Source organism: Heteronotia binoei, chromosome 14 (genome assembly GCF_032191835.1).
Source record: "Heteronotia binoei isolate CCM8104 ecotype False Entrance Well chromosome 14, APGP_CSIRO_Hbin_v1, whole genome shotgun sequence".
Taxonomy (NCBI): domain Eukaryota; kingdom Metazoa; phylum Chordata; class Lepidosauria; order Squamata; family Gekkonidae; genus Heteronotia; species Heteronotia binoei.
Window position 1 is genome coordinate 21992362 of NC_083236.1, and position 16394 is coordinate 22008755.

Here is a 16394-nt window from a genome sequence, read left to right on the forward strand (position 1 = left end):
ACCATTTTGATTAGTCCCTTCCAGTGATTCTAGCCTGCGATGCTTCCCTGTACAGGGTGGGTGCCGTCCTGGGTCAGCAACTTTCGGACAGGAGGGAAGTCCCTGTGGCCTACTACTCTTGGACCCTGACTCCCGCGGAGCGTAACTATGTCCAAATCGACAAGGAGGTGTTGGCAATCGTGGTGGGCATGTACAAATTTAATGACTACCTGTACGGCAAGTGTTTCACAATTGCCATGGACCACAAGCTGCTGCTGGCCCTCCTCACCCCGGACAACCAGACGCCGCAAATCCTGTCACAGGTGGAACCAGTTCCTCAAATCGTACACGTATAAGGTATTTCACTGCCCTGGCAAAGCAATGGGACAGGCGGATGCCCTCAGCCACCTTCTGCTGCCCTCGATGGACCCCAAACCGGCCCCTGCCCACCATGTGATGCTACTGGAGACTCTACCGGAAAGGCCCTCCACGCCACTGAGGTAGCTCGGGCCACGGGCAGAGACTGCATCCTTGCACGCGTTTTGGACTGGGTGGGGAGGGGGTGGTCCACAGGTAAACTGGACACAGATTTCAGGCCATTTGCATCCCACCGGGATGATCTGTCCATACACAAGGGGTGCATTCTCTGGGGAAGCAGGGTGGTGGTTCCCCCCCCCCCCCACTTCAGAAGCAAGTACTCGAAGGCTTGCACGAGATGAACCTGGGGATAGTGCGCATGAAGGCCCTGGCATGTAGTTATGTCTGGTGGCTGGGGATGGACAAAGAGATAGAGGGGTGGGTTAGAAGGTGCCAACCCTGCCAAGAGTCCTGGCCAGATCCACCCAGCACCCCTGTCCACCGCTGGGAGTCCAATCATGTGCCATGGTCCCAGCAATACCTAGACTTTGAGGGGCCATACCAGGGCCAAATATTCTTTATCCTGGTGGACACCTACACAAAGTGGTTGGAGGTGATTCCCGTAGCTTCAACCTCCACCATGGCTGCAGTCAGAGCCCTACGGATGGTTTTTTTGCACCCACACGATCCCCGAGACCTTAGTCACAGACAACGGTACCGCTTTTACCTCCCGGAACTTCCAGGAGTTCCTGAATAGGTACCTCATCTGGCACATACAGTCCACCCCCTATCATCCAGCCACCAATGGCAAGCAGAGCACATGGTGCGCACCACCAAGGAGGCCCTGGGTCGCATAGTGCGGGGGGATTGGAACCACTGCCTGGCAGCCTTCCTTTTTGGGAACCGAATCATCCCCAACCCAGTCACCGGCTTAAGCCCTTCAGAGCTGCTCATGGGTAGGAGGTTAACCACTACGCTAGATAGGTTGCATCCCGACCGGGCCCTGGACCTTCGCAGCTCCCCTGAGACAAGAGAAGCCACTAGGGGGTTCTTTCCAGGGGACCCGGTCTATGTGACGAACTTTGCAAGCAGGCTGGAGAGGTTACCAGCCCGGGTTCTTCGGGTCTCCGGCTCCCGCTCTTACTAGGTCTCGCCAGAAGGGGGCCAGCTCCTCCAGAGACACATAGATCGGCTGTGCCGTCGCACCTTGCTGGAAGAACCAGCAGACCTGGGGGAAGTGGGGTGATAGTGGTAATGCCACCAGAAGCCACCCAGCTGGTGCCGGCCTTGCCGGTTCTGCCGGTGGAGGGGCCTCGTAGCAGCCGGAGTGACCCCTCCCCAGTGGGGGGCAAGGGGAGCCCTCGGAGCAGCTGCAGGCACCAGACAGCATTCTTTTGTCTTCACCCCACAACGAGGAACCAGCGGCCCCTGCAGCAACAGCTGCCGCTCCGGTTCCCCAGATCGAACCTAGGAGGTTGAGCAGGGAATGAAGGCCACCGGCTTATTTGAAAGACTATGTTTCTTGAACTAGGGGGGGGGGGGAGGGAGGAGTGTTGTGTCTTGCAATTCGGTCCCTGAATTTACAACACAGTGCAAGTGCGCGTGCGCAGAGGTGACCAGTGGGAAACGAAGGACGCAAGGACGAAAATGCACTCTGCCTATGAAGATCTGTGGCGGGAAGTTTAACTGGCCAGGATTGGACCTGGCCAGGTAATGGGGTTGTTCCGGGAGACGTATATAATCAGGGACCCTGCCTCGCCATGTCTCTGTGATGTACTCGCCAATAAAGCATGTTGCCTTCTAAACGTCTCGGAACTCAGTACATTACATTCATGAAGGATGATGTCCTTAGAGCTAGCAGCTCAGCCCATTCCTGAAGGCTTACCCTGACAAAATGGCACCTGTCATATTCTCTTCTGTGTATTGCTCTGAAATTCCTTGGGCTCTTTCCATCCCCAAAGCAGAACAGAGCATGTAAGCATTCTTTTACCTTTGATACATGAAGAGAAGCTAACAATATTTAACTGATGAAATCATTTTTGTTTCCAAACCTTTGTCACACTATGCTTGGGAACTTGGGGAAGAAGGGGAGAAAAGATACAATGCCCTTATTCATGACATCAGATTCAGCACCATGGAAACATGTTGTGATGACAAAACACACAGAGAGAGATTGCAAGGTCACAAGTCACACTTAAAAGAATAGGCGAGAGAGAAACTGTTAGTTTAATGAATAACGTTCACTGGCCTTAAAAGGGAAGGTGGAAAGTAAAGGGAAACAAAGTGCCTGAAGTTAAAAGACTCTTGAAAAGTACTTCAGAACCATTTTATCTTGGAGTGAAGTAGCTCTTCAAGGGTGGAAGGGTTTCATCTGTCTCTCTTTGCAAGAAATGAAGGGGAGGCAAATACATCACTTCTGAAAAGAGGAGACTCCTCCATGAACTTGCCACTAATTGCAATGGCTGGGGAGTCCCCTCCTTTTTTCTTGAAAGCAATGAGGGCATGATTGAAGCTTCCCCCCTCCCCACACATTCAGTCCTGACCTGGCCTGGCCACAGACATGACCATAAGAACAGAGGTGCACAAGCCACTGGGAATCACTGTTCTCATCTGGATTATTCAATTTGTCGGCACAGAGACATATTCCAATGTTCCCTTAGAGTGTGTAGCTCAGCTAACTGCATGTAACAGGCAGAAAGTTGCACGCCTGCTCTTACAGGTCAGCATTCAGAGCATGTGGTGAAAGGTATAATGCTCTGAAAGCTGATCGGGAAAATAATGGCTATACCTGTTTATCTCCCGGACATGCCATTCAGAGGTATCCCACTTCTGCAGATGGAGGATCTCCGATTAGACTTTTGTAGCTAACTGCTGCTGCTGAACTGCATGAATCTGTATAATTTTATATTGAGATTTTGAACAAATTGGTTGTTAAATGCCTTGCAAAGTGGCATATGCATTTTCTTAAACAAACAAATCATCTAAACCAGGGATGGAGAACAGTGGCTCTCCAGATGTTTTTGCCTGCAACTCCCATCAGTCCCAGCCAGCATGGCCAATGGCTGGGGCTGATGGGAGTGGTAGGCAAAAAAATATCTGGAGAGCCACTGTTCCCCACCCCTGATCTAAACACTCAGCCATCACAAGACATCATCAATTGGTACATGAATGGCAAATCAATAGAGCGAGTTAAATATTGTAAATACTTGGGAGTCCTCTTCCAGTATAACAACCACTGGGAAGCCCAGAGGAAACAAACATTAAAATTGGCCAAACATTGTCTGTCTACAATTGCTAGGTTTCTTTATGTGAAGGGTAACCAATTTGTCCCTGCAGCAGTGAACATTTTCAAAGGCAAAGTTGTGTCCCAATTACTTTATGGTATCGCTATCTGGATCAGTTTGTTTAATTCACTTGTTGAGTAGATCCAGGCCATATTTTTGCGATGTATCCTTGGGGTCCCAAATGGTGCAAGTTATGTGGCCATGATCCTGGAGAGGGCAGGGTCTTATGATGACTAGAGCTTGGCTCTCATCACTGAAATCTTGGTTATACCTCCATTACGGGGGAGGGCCTAGTAGTTAGATCTTCCTGATGCTGTTGGATTCATTTCATCTAACTGGGTCCTTTTAATCTTGAAGAAAATACAGTCAACTGATATAGTTTCGGACTCTCTTTTTATGTTAGATGAACTTCAAGTATTTAGATCCCTGAAGAAGAGACTCCTTGACACTGAGAAACAAACCCTCCGGCCTCTTGCAGGTAAAACTTGTTCCCCTCTGCAGTTTACTGTAATACCAATACAGGGGCTCTCAGCTGCCTATTTTGCACAGCTTACAGCCTCGCAACTACATTGTGCTTTTGTGCTTGCACAATTTAACGTCTTCTCATCAGCAGTTCTCTATGGGAGATGTGTGAATTTGCCTTACCACAAAAGAATCTGTCCATGCAACAGTAGGGAACCAGAATCAATTGCTCATATTTTGCTTCAGTGTGAATTTTACATCCAAATATGAGATGTTCTAATTAGCCCTGTTTTGAAAAACACGCGTAGCCTCCCAAAAGTGAGTCTTGTTTCCTTTCTATTATTGAACAAGTGTTCCCATATCAGCCTCTCAGTAGTGAGGTTTCTTCTAATTGCCATGAGAATCAGGGAATACAAGATTAAAGTTCTGGAGAGATTATCGATTTTTGATTGTACTCTGTATATTTTAATATTGGCTTTGTTTGATTTTAATGTATGCCAATAAGGGTATTGGGTGAGTGAGTGAGTGACAAGTAAAAAAAAAAAAGGGTAAAGGTAGACCCCTGTGCAAGTACCAGTCGTTTTCAACTCTGGGGTGACGTTGCTTTCACAACGTTTTTATGGCAGACTTTTTACAGGGTGGTTTGCCATTGCCTTCCCCAGTCATCTACACTCCCTCCCTCCCCCCCCCAGCAAGCTGGGTACTCAATTTACCAACCTCGGAAGGATGGAAGGCTGAGTCAACCTGGAGCCGGCTACCTGAACCAGCTTCCGCTGGGATCGAACTCAGGTCGTGAGCAGAAAGCTCCAACTGCAGTACTGCAGCTTTACCACTCTGCGCCACGGGGCTCTTGACTGACAAGTAAGTAAAATTTATGGATTTCTCATTTTTTCGAACAGTTCACCAGGCAGCCTCAAATGTAGAGAGTGTTCCAAAGATAAGGGGTTGCGGCCAGAAAAACATTCAGGGCTGTGGCTTTTGTAACAACTCCCTCCTTTGACTCAGGCCAGTATTTTAGACTGTCCTGGACAGACCATGTTAATCCACTCCCAAATGTATGGTGAACTGGAAACACCAAAGGAAAAAAAAAAGTTCTGGAAGCAAATTAAGTTAGTTGTTGGACCAGAGAAGGAGCCACTTTGTTGTGCTCACATCTGGCATATTTCTGACTTTTGTGACAAGTCATCTGACTGCAAGAAGGCTGTACAGCAGACATCTCAGGAGGAGGACACATTGTGTAGGGCAGACCATACGCCACAAAATGATTGGAAGGGGGAATATCGGAAATCCTTCAGATTTCACATAGAGCAGAAACAGCTTATTTTAGATCCTAGTAGGCAGCCGTGTTGGTCTGAAGCAATAGAACAAAACAGTAGACAAGTGCACTTTTAAGACCAACTAAGTTTTATTCAGAATGTAAACTTTCGTCTCTTAAGCAGACTTCATCAGACAAAATGGGAATGGCAAGCAGCAATTCTTAATATTAGTGGGCAGTGAGTTGGTATGTCGAATCATGGGAATGTTTTTAGCAGATTAAAAGAATCACAAATAGGAATCTGTGTTTGTTATTGTTAGAACAAAGCAAGGCTGAAACAACACTGGAGGGTGATTTAAAAAGGCTATTTTATACGTTATGATGCTGCTATAGTTGTTGCGAGTGACTTGTGATGTAGTGCCTGCCAACATCCAGGCAGGCTAAGTGTATATAGGTGTTATTTCCTTGAATGGAATGCCTCTCTTAACCTGGGAGATGTGCTCTGACGCCTCCTTTCTCTCATTTTGTCCTCTCACTCGCTGAACATGGTCTTCCACGGAGGCACATGTTTCTGCAGGCCTCTCTTGAGTACGTTGACGGCGGGGGTGACATGATAGAGGTTTACAAGATTATGTATGGGATGGAGAAGGTAGAGAAAGAAGTACTTTTCTCCCTTTCTCACAAGACAAGAACTCGTGGGCATTCAATGAAATTGCTGAGCAGTTGGGTTAGAATGGATAAAAGGAAGTACTTCTTCACCCAAAGGGTGATTAACATGTGGAATTCACTGCCACAGGAGGTGGTGGCGGCTACAAGCATAGCCAGCTTCAAGAGGGGATTGTATAAAATTATGGAGCAGAAGTCCATCAGTGGCTATTAGCCACAGTGTGTATGTGGCTAATAGTGTATAAATTTTGTATAAATTTTCACAGTGTATAAATTTTGGCCACTGTGTGATACAGTGTGTTGGACTGGATGGGCCATTGGCTTGATCCAACATGGCTTCTCTTATGTTCTTATGTTCTTACAATGCCCTCATACTCTCACACACAGGATGATGGACAAGCTGGCCATTTGTGATAGGGAAAGTACTTTTCAGATCAGGCTTCTCCCCAGGGCTGTAGCCAGGATTTCATGTTTGGTGGGGCCCACAGCAGAATTTGTTGTTTGGAGGGGAGCTGGGAGGCCACACGGTTTGGCAGCCCAGGGCTCTCAGACCTGTAAGCTGCTTTGAGTTCCACAAGCTAACCCCCCCCCCCCTTCGCCTGAGCAGTCACAGCAGCTCTGCTCCCCCCACCCCTTTCTTATGTGCCCCTCTCTCAGAGAGACAGAGACCGCTTGACTCTCCCTGCCCCCCCACTTTGTTCTGCAAGGTGTGTTAGGGAAGGGGGAAGAAAAAAAAGCAAAAAGACCAGCAGCAAGGCTACTACTTGTTCAGAGTGGCGGTGAGCAAACGGGACAGATTGGGGGCCCTCCAATGGAGGGGCCATATAGTCAGAAGGGGGGGTTGAAAGGATGGGCCTGGCTCCTCCTGGGCCCCACTGTAGCTACAGGCCTGCTTCTCCCTCTCCTTTTGACTGCAAACTGAACGTGAACTGGATCTACTTGAACAAGTTTAGCCTCCCTCCCCTCCCCCCCCCCCCCCCAATGTCATTCTATACTCAGTACCACGCTTCTATGACTGTGCAAAAATTCTACTATATTAACCAACTCTGCTTCAGACAACCCTAGTTTTTGGCCCATAGGATTAATAACATCTATGTTTTAGCCCAGTTATGGTGCACATATAGGATATTTTGTGTCATTCTGGTATTTTAATTAATTTTATCTGATGTTTTAATCTAATATTGTATGATGTACTGTACAGAGTGTAATTTTATATGTTGTTGCCCGCCCTGAGCCCACTATGGGAAGAATGGGTTACAAACAGAAAATAATGAATGAATGAATGAATGAATGAATGAATGAATGAATGAATGAATGAATGAATTTGTTCGAAGGCCAACAAATTTCAGGTAAGTGGAATACGGTGGTAGATCTTATCTGTATTAATGCTTTTAAACAGGGCTGCTAGGGTTGCCAGCTCTCAATTGGGAATACCTGGAGATTTGGGGGGGGGGGGGGTGGAGCCTGGGGAGGGACCTCACAGGATACCAGACCACAGTTCACCCTCCAAAGCAGCCATTTTCTCCAGGAGAATGGATCTCTGTAGACTGGTGATCAGCTGCGTTAGTAGGCCCCATCTGGTAGTTGACAACCCTAGTGGGTTGCATAAGTCTGCGACCCACCACACCAAATGCAACCCACCAGCCACGTGCAGGAGCCCAAACGGTGACTCAGGATGCCTTGTGATCTTGTGGGTGACGATGAAACGGAATTTTGTCTGCAAACCCTTGTGCCACAACACCTCTTCAGTCTTCAAGATGCCACAAGACTCTGCATGCTGATATCTTTTTCTCTTTTGTCTGCCTGCGGAAGACTGGGGGGAAAGTGTGTGCGGTGGCAGGGGGGGCAGATATCTGGCAGGCCACAACCCACGGCTTCATCCTGGTGAGTCATCCTTTGGGAGGTTTGCTTTGGAGAGTTGTGGCTTTTCATCCGTGCCACACACGGTGGCAAGGGCGGTGGGGTTCTTCCCCTGGTGCCTGCCATGTGCTTCTTCGTAAGAAAAGAATCGCAGAGCCATGTTGCTTTCATTGGCTGGCTTCTGCTTTTTCTCTTTCTTCCTGCGCGTGAAAGGCATAACAGAGAACTAGCAGAGCATAAGTAAGATGTGTTTTGTTAGTTGTCTGAAGCCCTGGGGCCCGGAACCGGATAAGTCCTGATATTATGCCCTGGATTGAGCAAAAAATAAATCCATTTTGTTTCCCTGCAAACATTTAGCCATTAAAAAAAATATATATGAGATAGAAAAAACAGATCTCACTGTCTGCATGCCTTCTTGTAAAGCTCGCATTGTGGAAGTGTCAGAATCATTAGCTCATTTGCCATGCATTTTGCAAACGAATGCTTCTCCTTTAATTCTCCCTGGGGACAACATGTCTGCTTTCAAAAAAATTTTTTAAAAAAGCAGAAGAAAGTGAAGGGGTGTTGCCATGGAAGCCGCTTCCACTCTCATGGCTGATGGTATTTTTGAACCAAGAAGAATTATGGAGAAAATGTGACAAATGGCTCATGCCAAAAAAAACCTGATATGCACCTTGTGTAGTCCAACTCACCCAGAGACCCTCAGGAATGTTGAGAGAACGCATGGAGATTCTTTGGGACATGGACCTTCACGGCCAGGGTGGGTTTACACACCCCACAGAAATCAGCGTAGGGTTCTGGATGCTTCTTGCACATTCAACTAGTCGAAGAAGCAGTTTTAATGCTTCCCCCCTGATGTGATGGTGTCTTACATGGAAGGAGGTTTTTTGTATATGAGGGGGAAATATTTGAAAATGACAGTCCCACCCGCCTTCCAGAGGAAGTGGAGCACCCCAGTGTTCCACCATCCATTTCTGGATGACTTCAGATAAGATGGAGAACTAGGGTTTCTAACCTTTAACTGGTCACTGGAGATCTCCAGCTATTATAACTGAACTCCAGACAACAGAGATCGGTTCTCCTGGAGAAAATGGCCGCTTTGGAAGGTGGACTTTGTGGCATTCGACCCTATTGAAATCCCTTCCCTTTCCAAATGCCACCCTCCTCAGGCTCCACCCCAAAAATACCTGGATATTTCCAAAGCTGACAACCTTATGGAGAACAGAGCCAAGGATGACTTATACTTTCACATTTTGCCAATCCCCAGTTGGGGGCAGGGGATTCCCCTAGCTTGGAGGATCTCCCCTGCTTCAGGATCATCAGAAAGTGGGGGGGGGGGGGGGTGGGGAGAGGAAAATGTCTGCTGGGTGTTCCATTATATCCTATGGAGACTGATTCTCATAGGGTATAATGGAGCATTGATGCATGGGTACCTGGGGTGGGCTGTTTTTTGGAGGTAGAGGCACCAAATTTGTGGCATAGCATCCAGTGCCTCTTCTCAAAACACCCTCCAAGTTTCAAAAAGATTGGACCAGGGGGTCCAGTTTTATGAGCTCCCAAAGAAGGTGCCGTATCCTTTGTTATTTTCAAATGGAGAGGGGTAGGACTTTTTTTTTAAAGCAGGAATGCACAGGAACACAGTTCCAGCTGGCTTGGCATCAGGGGTGTGTGGCCTAATATGCAAATGAGCTCCTGATGGACTGCTTCTACAGAAAGCCTTGTATGAAACAATGATGATGTCAGGGAGTGTGGCCTAATATTCAAATATGTTCCTTCTGGGCTTTTTCTACAAAAAAGCCTTGTGTGAAACAATGGTGATGTCAGGGTGTGTGGCCTAATATGCAAATGAGCTCCTGATGGGCTTTTTCCACAAAGAAAGCCCTGGAAGGAAGGTATTTAAAAGGTGTGCGGTCCTTTTAACTGTGATTGACAAAATTCCCTTTGAAGTTCAATCATGCTTGTCACATGATGTGATGTAATAAGAGCACTTTAAAGACGCCATCAGGGTTTGTAATCTTTTTAATGTGACTGATATGTATGTTTTAATGTTGTAGGTTGCCCAGAGCCTGGCAGTAGCCAGGATAGGGCGATTCAACAAATACAATAAATAATAACAACAATCACCTCCTAGCTTCCAGTTCCACCCCCAAAGTCTCCTGACTCCACCCCCAAAGTCCCCCATATTTTTCTTGAGTCAGACCTGGCAACCTTATCTCAACCACTGAGATGTTTACATCCTCCCAGGGGAAGAGAAGTATGCACCAAATCGTTTCACTCCCTTCTGCCTCCAAAACACACTCCTTGCCCCCGCTTATGAAGGTCTCTGTAGCTTTGTTTCACCTTGTCTTTTGGCCCTGATTTACCAAATTCTCTCTGTCTGTGCCCTTTCAACTCTGTTACCTCCATCCACCCTGTCTCTCTTCAACAGCAGCGCCCCTGTGTCTCCTCCCCTGGAACAAGTCCCCTCCCGGTCCCTTCCCAGCCAATCCCTTCTCAACCCCAACCTCTTCCATGAACTGGAAACAAAGGATGGGCACCAGTCAGGTCATCCTTGCCTCTATCTTTCCTTCTCTTGTTGAAATTTCGATCCTTGGCACAGAGATCTGCCTTTTCTTTTCTTTTCTTTTCGCTAAATGCAACATTGTTAAATGCAACGTGTTTTTTTTTTGCTAAATGCAACATTGGCATATACACTATAGAAAATACTGATCAATGCTTGAGGACTCTACGGCCGAACCCATATAGAGCAAAACTCTGTGGTCGTTTTCGCACTCACCTCCAGCCGGCGCGACCCCCCTCTTCACTGCGCAGGATCTGCGCGGATTTCGCACTAAATGCCGCGGAGCAGCCTTTTGCGCCGGAAACTCCCGTCGCAAAAGCTGCGCAAATGCCAAACTGTTTTTTGGCGATTTACGTTTGAGCGGCTTTTGCACCGGGAGTTTCCGGCGCAAAAGGCTGCTCCGCGGCATTTAGTGCGAAATCTGCGCAGAGCCTGCGCGGTGAAGAGGGGGTCGCGCCGGCTGGAGGTGAGTGTGAAAACAACCAGGATTTTAAAAGAGAGGTTAATAGAAACAAGCATTAAAAGGCAATGTAGATGCAGGGCAAGTCACATGCATTTGAACCTGAGTTCTGATTTACAAAGCTGAAAATCCTCTGCCCAGAAAGGAGAAAGAGGTCTGTAGGATCCATAGTTTCCAGTTTCCCTCCCCCTCATTTGCATGCTAACTAGCACCAAAGTTGCAGTCATTCTTAAAGCAGGAGAGCAAAATCTTCACCTTTTCAGTTTTTAGCAATCCCAGTAAAAACATGGTATCCATCTTCGCTTTTGTCCCAGGTTGGGTGCAGGGAGCCTCTCATTTGTTTGTTTCTTTATTAGATTTATAACCCACCCTCCCCATAGTGGGCTCAGGGAGGCTAACAACCAATAAAAATACAACATCAGATCATAAGACTTAAAAACAATCAACAGTTACTGTAACAATAAAGTAATCAATTAAAATTACATAATCAGTAAGCAATTGCACTGCCATCGCTATCCAGATGAGCCTCCCATAAAACAGCAACTCAGAGGGGAAGCGTTAACGTTTTCTTTCATTGAACTCAGCAGTGCTATGTGGAAACCACACTTAAAAAAAACCAAAAACACCCAGCTTTTGCTGCAGCTCTATAAATCAGCCCAGATGCATTTGGAAAGGCTTCCCAAGGACATTTGAAAAAGTTTTCTGCATGTCTAAAGAAAACCCTTTGGATGAACGTAGTCTTTGTTCTGATTTTATAAACACATTCTCTAAGCTGGGCATGCTTCACATGGTTTTGGGTTTCACACTGAACATGGCACCCAGGCCTTATGAGCTTCATGACTTTATGCACCAAGGATTGACAATCTACACTGTTCTGAAGAATAAACTCCGATAGGTTTTGTATGCATCTGAAAAGCATCTCACACTGGCTGTGAATGGTAGATACACCCAGTCCCTTGAGCGCGATTGCACGCATTTGTTACTTCATGTAAGCTACAGCCAACTGGGACTTTTTCTTCGACACATGGAACTTGTGAAGAAGATGAAGATGAAGATATTGGATTTATATCCCGCCCTCCACTCCGAAGAGTCTCAGAGCGGCTCACAATCTCCTTTACCTTCCTCCCCCACAACAGACACTGACACATAAATGATTGTTTCTTATAGTCTCGTTTTGTTTCCAATACACACTTCAACAATATCAGGTAAACATAAGAAGAGCCCTGCTGGATCAGACCAATAGTTTGTCTAGTTCAGCCTCCTGTCTCACAAGCAGTTCCTCCGGACAGTCAGCAACAGGGCATTGAGGTCCAATCCTTCCCCAGATGTTTCCTCCTGGCTTTGGGATTCAGAGGCTTAGTGACTCTGAATGTGAAGGTTCATCATGGCTAGTAACCATTGACAAACCTATCCTCCATGAATCCATCTAATCCCCTTTTAAAGCTGTTTATTCCTGTGACCATCATTGCATCCCCCGGCTGCAAATTCCAAATTTTAATCACCCTAGAGCAGTGGTCCCCAACCTTTTTGGCACCAGGGACTGGTTTTGTGGAAGACAGGTTTTCCACAGACTGGGGTGGGGGTGGGGAATGGTTTCAGGATGATACAATTGTGCACTTTAGTTCTCTATTATCACATTGTATTATATAATGAAATAATTACACAACTCACGGCCCGGTTACTAACAAGCCACGGACCTCAGGGGTTGGGGACCCCTGCTCTAGAGGGTGCATTCACACTACACTAACTAATGCGTTTTACATCTGAATTTTTACTGCATAAGAATAGCAAAAATCCGGATGTAAAACGCATTAGTTAGTGTAGTGTGAATGCACCCTCTGTGCGTAAAGTAGTATTTCCCTTTTTTGTCTGTTCACATCGTCTGATGAAGTGTGCTTAGCGAGCGCACGAAAGCTTACATTCTGAATAAAACTTGGTTGGTCTTAAAGGTGCAACTCAGCAAAATAAATGTCCATCATGGCAATGATAGAAGAGAGACAGCAGAAGGAACTACTGATGGAGGAGGAGGAGATTGGGTTTATACCCTGCCCTTCAGTACTGAAAGAGTTTCAGAGTGGCTTACAATCTTCTTTCCCTTCCCCTCCCCACAATAGTCACCCTGTGAGGTAAGTGGGGCTGAGAGAGCTCTGACAGAAACTGCTCTTGAGAGGAACAGCTCTGTGAGAACTTGTGACTGACTCAAGGTCACTTCAGCAGGTAGATGTGGAGGAGTGAGGACTCAAACTTGGTTCTCCCAAATGAGAGTCCATGCACTTTACCACTACACCAAGCTGGCTCAGTAGAATGCAGTCTCTACAGGAAGAGCCCTTGTGCTTTTCATGTCCATTTTACTTTCTGTCTCTCAGCTACTTATTTGATCTTGCCACACGTGATTGCTATTCCTCAGACAGCTCTAAGAGCTACTCTCTGTTCAGACACACACACTGGACAGCAGGCCACAATTGCTTGATTGAGATCCCACCCTCATATCTCTAGACCACCACCTTATTTCGCACTTGATGCATCTGCTACCACAAACATAAATGGAGGATCCTCTGATGGACACCCTCGAGATGATGCAGAGACTGATGGCTCATGGTTGAAGCCTCTGTGAGTTTCTCTTGCAACACATTTTATTGTGGCATTAGAGATGTAGCTAAGAACAACATGTCTTTTTGACACCTGCAATGTTCTCCTTTGCTATTTTTCTAAGATATTTGATATTGTTCCCCTTGACAATTAAGTCTAAACTTGGCACTAGAACAGTGAAGGGAAGTGTTATACAATGGTTGTGTTAAATAGGCAACAGAAAAGCTGTCTGTGTTTAGAACAGTAGTTAGATCTTACTCCTAGATCTTAAACAACGGGGCTGTTAAGGATTTCCAAACATTGTGGATTAAAGGCCTATCAGTCAGAATGATTTGGTGAGCCCAGCCAGTGGAATTAGCCAGTCATGTTAGCTCTGCCAAAGAAGGACAATGTTTTGAACGCCCTCTGACTTGGGAAAGAGATGCTGTAGGCATCTAAAAAGGTAAAGGAAGTTCTCTGCGCAAGCACCAGTTGTTTCTGACTCTGGGGTGACGTTGCATCACTTTTTCATGGCAGACTTTTTAATGGGGTGGTTTGCCATTGCCTTCCCCAGTCATCTACGCTTTACCCCCAGCAAGCTGGGTACTCATTTTACCGACCTCGGAAGGGTGGAAGGCTGAGTCACCTTGAGCCAGCTACCTGAACCCAGCTTCCGCTGGGATCAAACGCAGGTTGTGTGCAGAGTTTGGACTGCAGTACTGCAGCTTTACCACTCTGCGCCATGAAACCCCTCTTCAAATACCTTCCTTGGTTAGGAAAACCTATGATGACCTCCTCCTTGCTCGCAATGGCCGTGATCATAGCTATATCGCGTTTTACTGATTAAATATCAAAACTTGGTCCACTGACCTTTCTTCAAATTAATTTTTATTTGAGTATTAATGCAAATAACATACAACTACATATTACTATATAGAAAACTATTAATAATGTTTAAATACACAGTTTTAACCTAGCTATAACTTTACACAATTCCAGGTTCTTCAAAGGGAAAAATATATATCAAAAATAAATCATTTTCCTGTATAAAGGGTTTTCTGGAATAATGCCTTTTCCTGCCACATAATTTATAAGATTCATACTTAACTGATGGCAGTTGTATTGTGTTAACTGAGATTCTGCTCATATAAAAATATTCCCAAATTAGGTTTTGCCAGGATTTAATAGTAGGGGGTAATTTATGTATCCAATTTGCCACTAATGTGGTTTGAGCTACTGATAAAAATATGTGTATCAATTCTGTTTTTTGTCTATTGTTGTTTGGTTCTGTCCATTTACCCAAAAGCAGTCCTTCAGGAAGAAAGGGTAAGTCCACTAACTTATTTCACCGGCACAGCAGATTCTTCTTTTCTGCCTGTCTATAGGGTACTAACCAACTATTATGAAACAAAGGTTCCTGATCTGACAGATTAAACACCAAGAATGAGGAAATCAGATGGTATGCGAAATCAACAAGGAGAGCTGACTGAACAAATATAACTATATAATTAGCTTTCATTCTTTTAAAAGTTCAATAATCAAAGACCTTCAGAGCGCAGTTAGATGGACTGAGGCAGGGGTAGCCAAACTGTGGCTCAGGAGCCACATGTGGCTCTTTCACACATATTGTGTGGCTCTTGAAGCCCCGACTGCCCTACTGGCCAGCTCGGAGAAGGCATTTCTCTCTTTAAATCACTTTGCCAAGCCAGCCAGCAGCTTGGAGAATGCATTTAAAGTTGTTTTCTTTCCACCTTTTCCTCCCATCTATTCGCCTTCCTTCCTTCCTTCCTTCCTTCCTTCCTTCCTTCCTTCCTTCCTTCCTTCCTTCCTTCCTTCCTTCCTTCCTTCCTTCCGACTCTGACATTCATGTCTTGTGGCTCTCAAACATCTGACATTTTTTCTATGCGGCTCTTACATTAAGCAAGTTTGGCAACCCCTAGACTGAGGGATGGCTGTTCTGGGGAGGCTGGCTGGTTGGCAGAGTTACAGAAGATAAGGAAGGAGAAAGAGAAGCGGCAGCAGGGGGGAGAGGAATTCAAGAGAGCAGCAGCTCAGCAAGTCAGTCAGCTCAAGTCCTTTCTAGCCCTTGACAGAACTCCTCTTGCTGTACCTGCTGTTATCACAAGGCCTTACATCTTCAGAGTATGGAAAACCCAAGACAAATTCTGCTATAGCAGAACATTTTAGGGAGGACTAAGTTGTACTGAAATAGCAGATAATGGTTATATTCATCTTTGATATTGCCATGTTCTGTATAAGGTTGCCAACTCCAATTCAAGAAATATCTGGGGACTTTGGGGGTGGACCCAGGAGACTTTGGGGGTGGAGCTGGGAGACATTGGTGTTAGGCCAAATGCCCTCAAAACGAGGTTGGGGAATTAGGTTGAGGGGAGACTGGCCCAATAGGAATCTTTTTACCAAATGTATACAAGGCTCAACCATCCAGATAGTGATGCTCAATAAAGGGAGTCTAATTTTAATAAAACCAATTGTAATTTATTTAAAATAATAGTTCTTTCACACAAGATAAAAATACAAAACACTCACACATTCACACAGGTCTAGGAAACACAGATAGATTGATAGGGGTAACATATATGGGTAGACAAACAGGGTAATATTTACCATCGTAGTCTTCCAGGAAGGTTTCCAATGGCGACATAAGAGGACAGGAGAAATGGACCCAAAACTGTGGCCAGAATTGGGGATGGATCTAGACAGCGGAACTGGGATACTGTTAGATGCACACATGAGTGGAGTTGGGTCAGAGGTTAAATAGACTCCCTTAGACCCTTAGGGGCTGGGAGGTCTTGGGGAGGAGCAGGGGGAGGCTCTGTGATGACCAAGGAGGCTGGACATTAGCAGAGCCAATGGTGATTCCTTTGGTGACATCCAATTGGGTGTCAGCTTTGACCAATGAACTTCACCTTAGTCCGGTGAACC

General features: G+C 46.0%; 1 pseudogene; it reads left to right on the forward strand.

Moving 5' to 3' along the window:
- The first annotated feature begins 1590 nt into the window (after positions 1–1590).
- Positions 1591–16394, forward strand: part of LOC132582270 (fatty acid-binding protein, intestinal-like) — a 34714-nt pseudogene continuing 19910 nt past the window's right edge.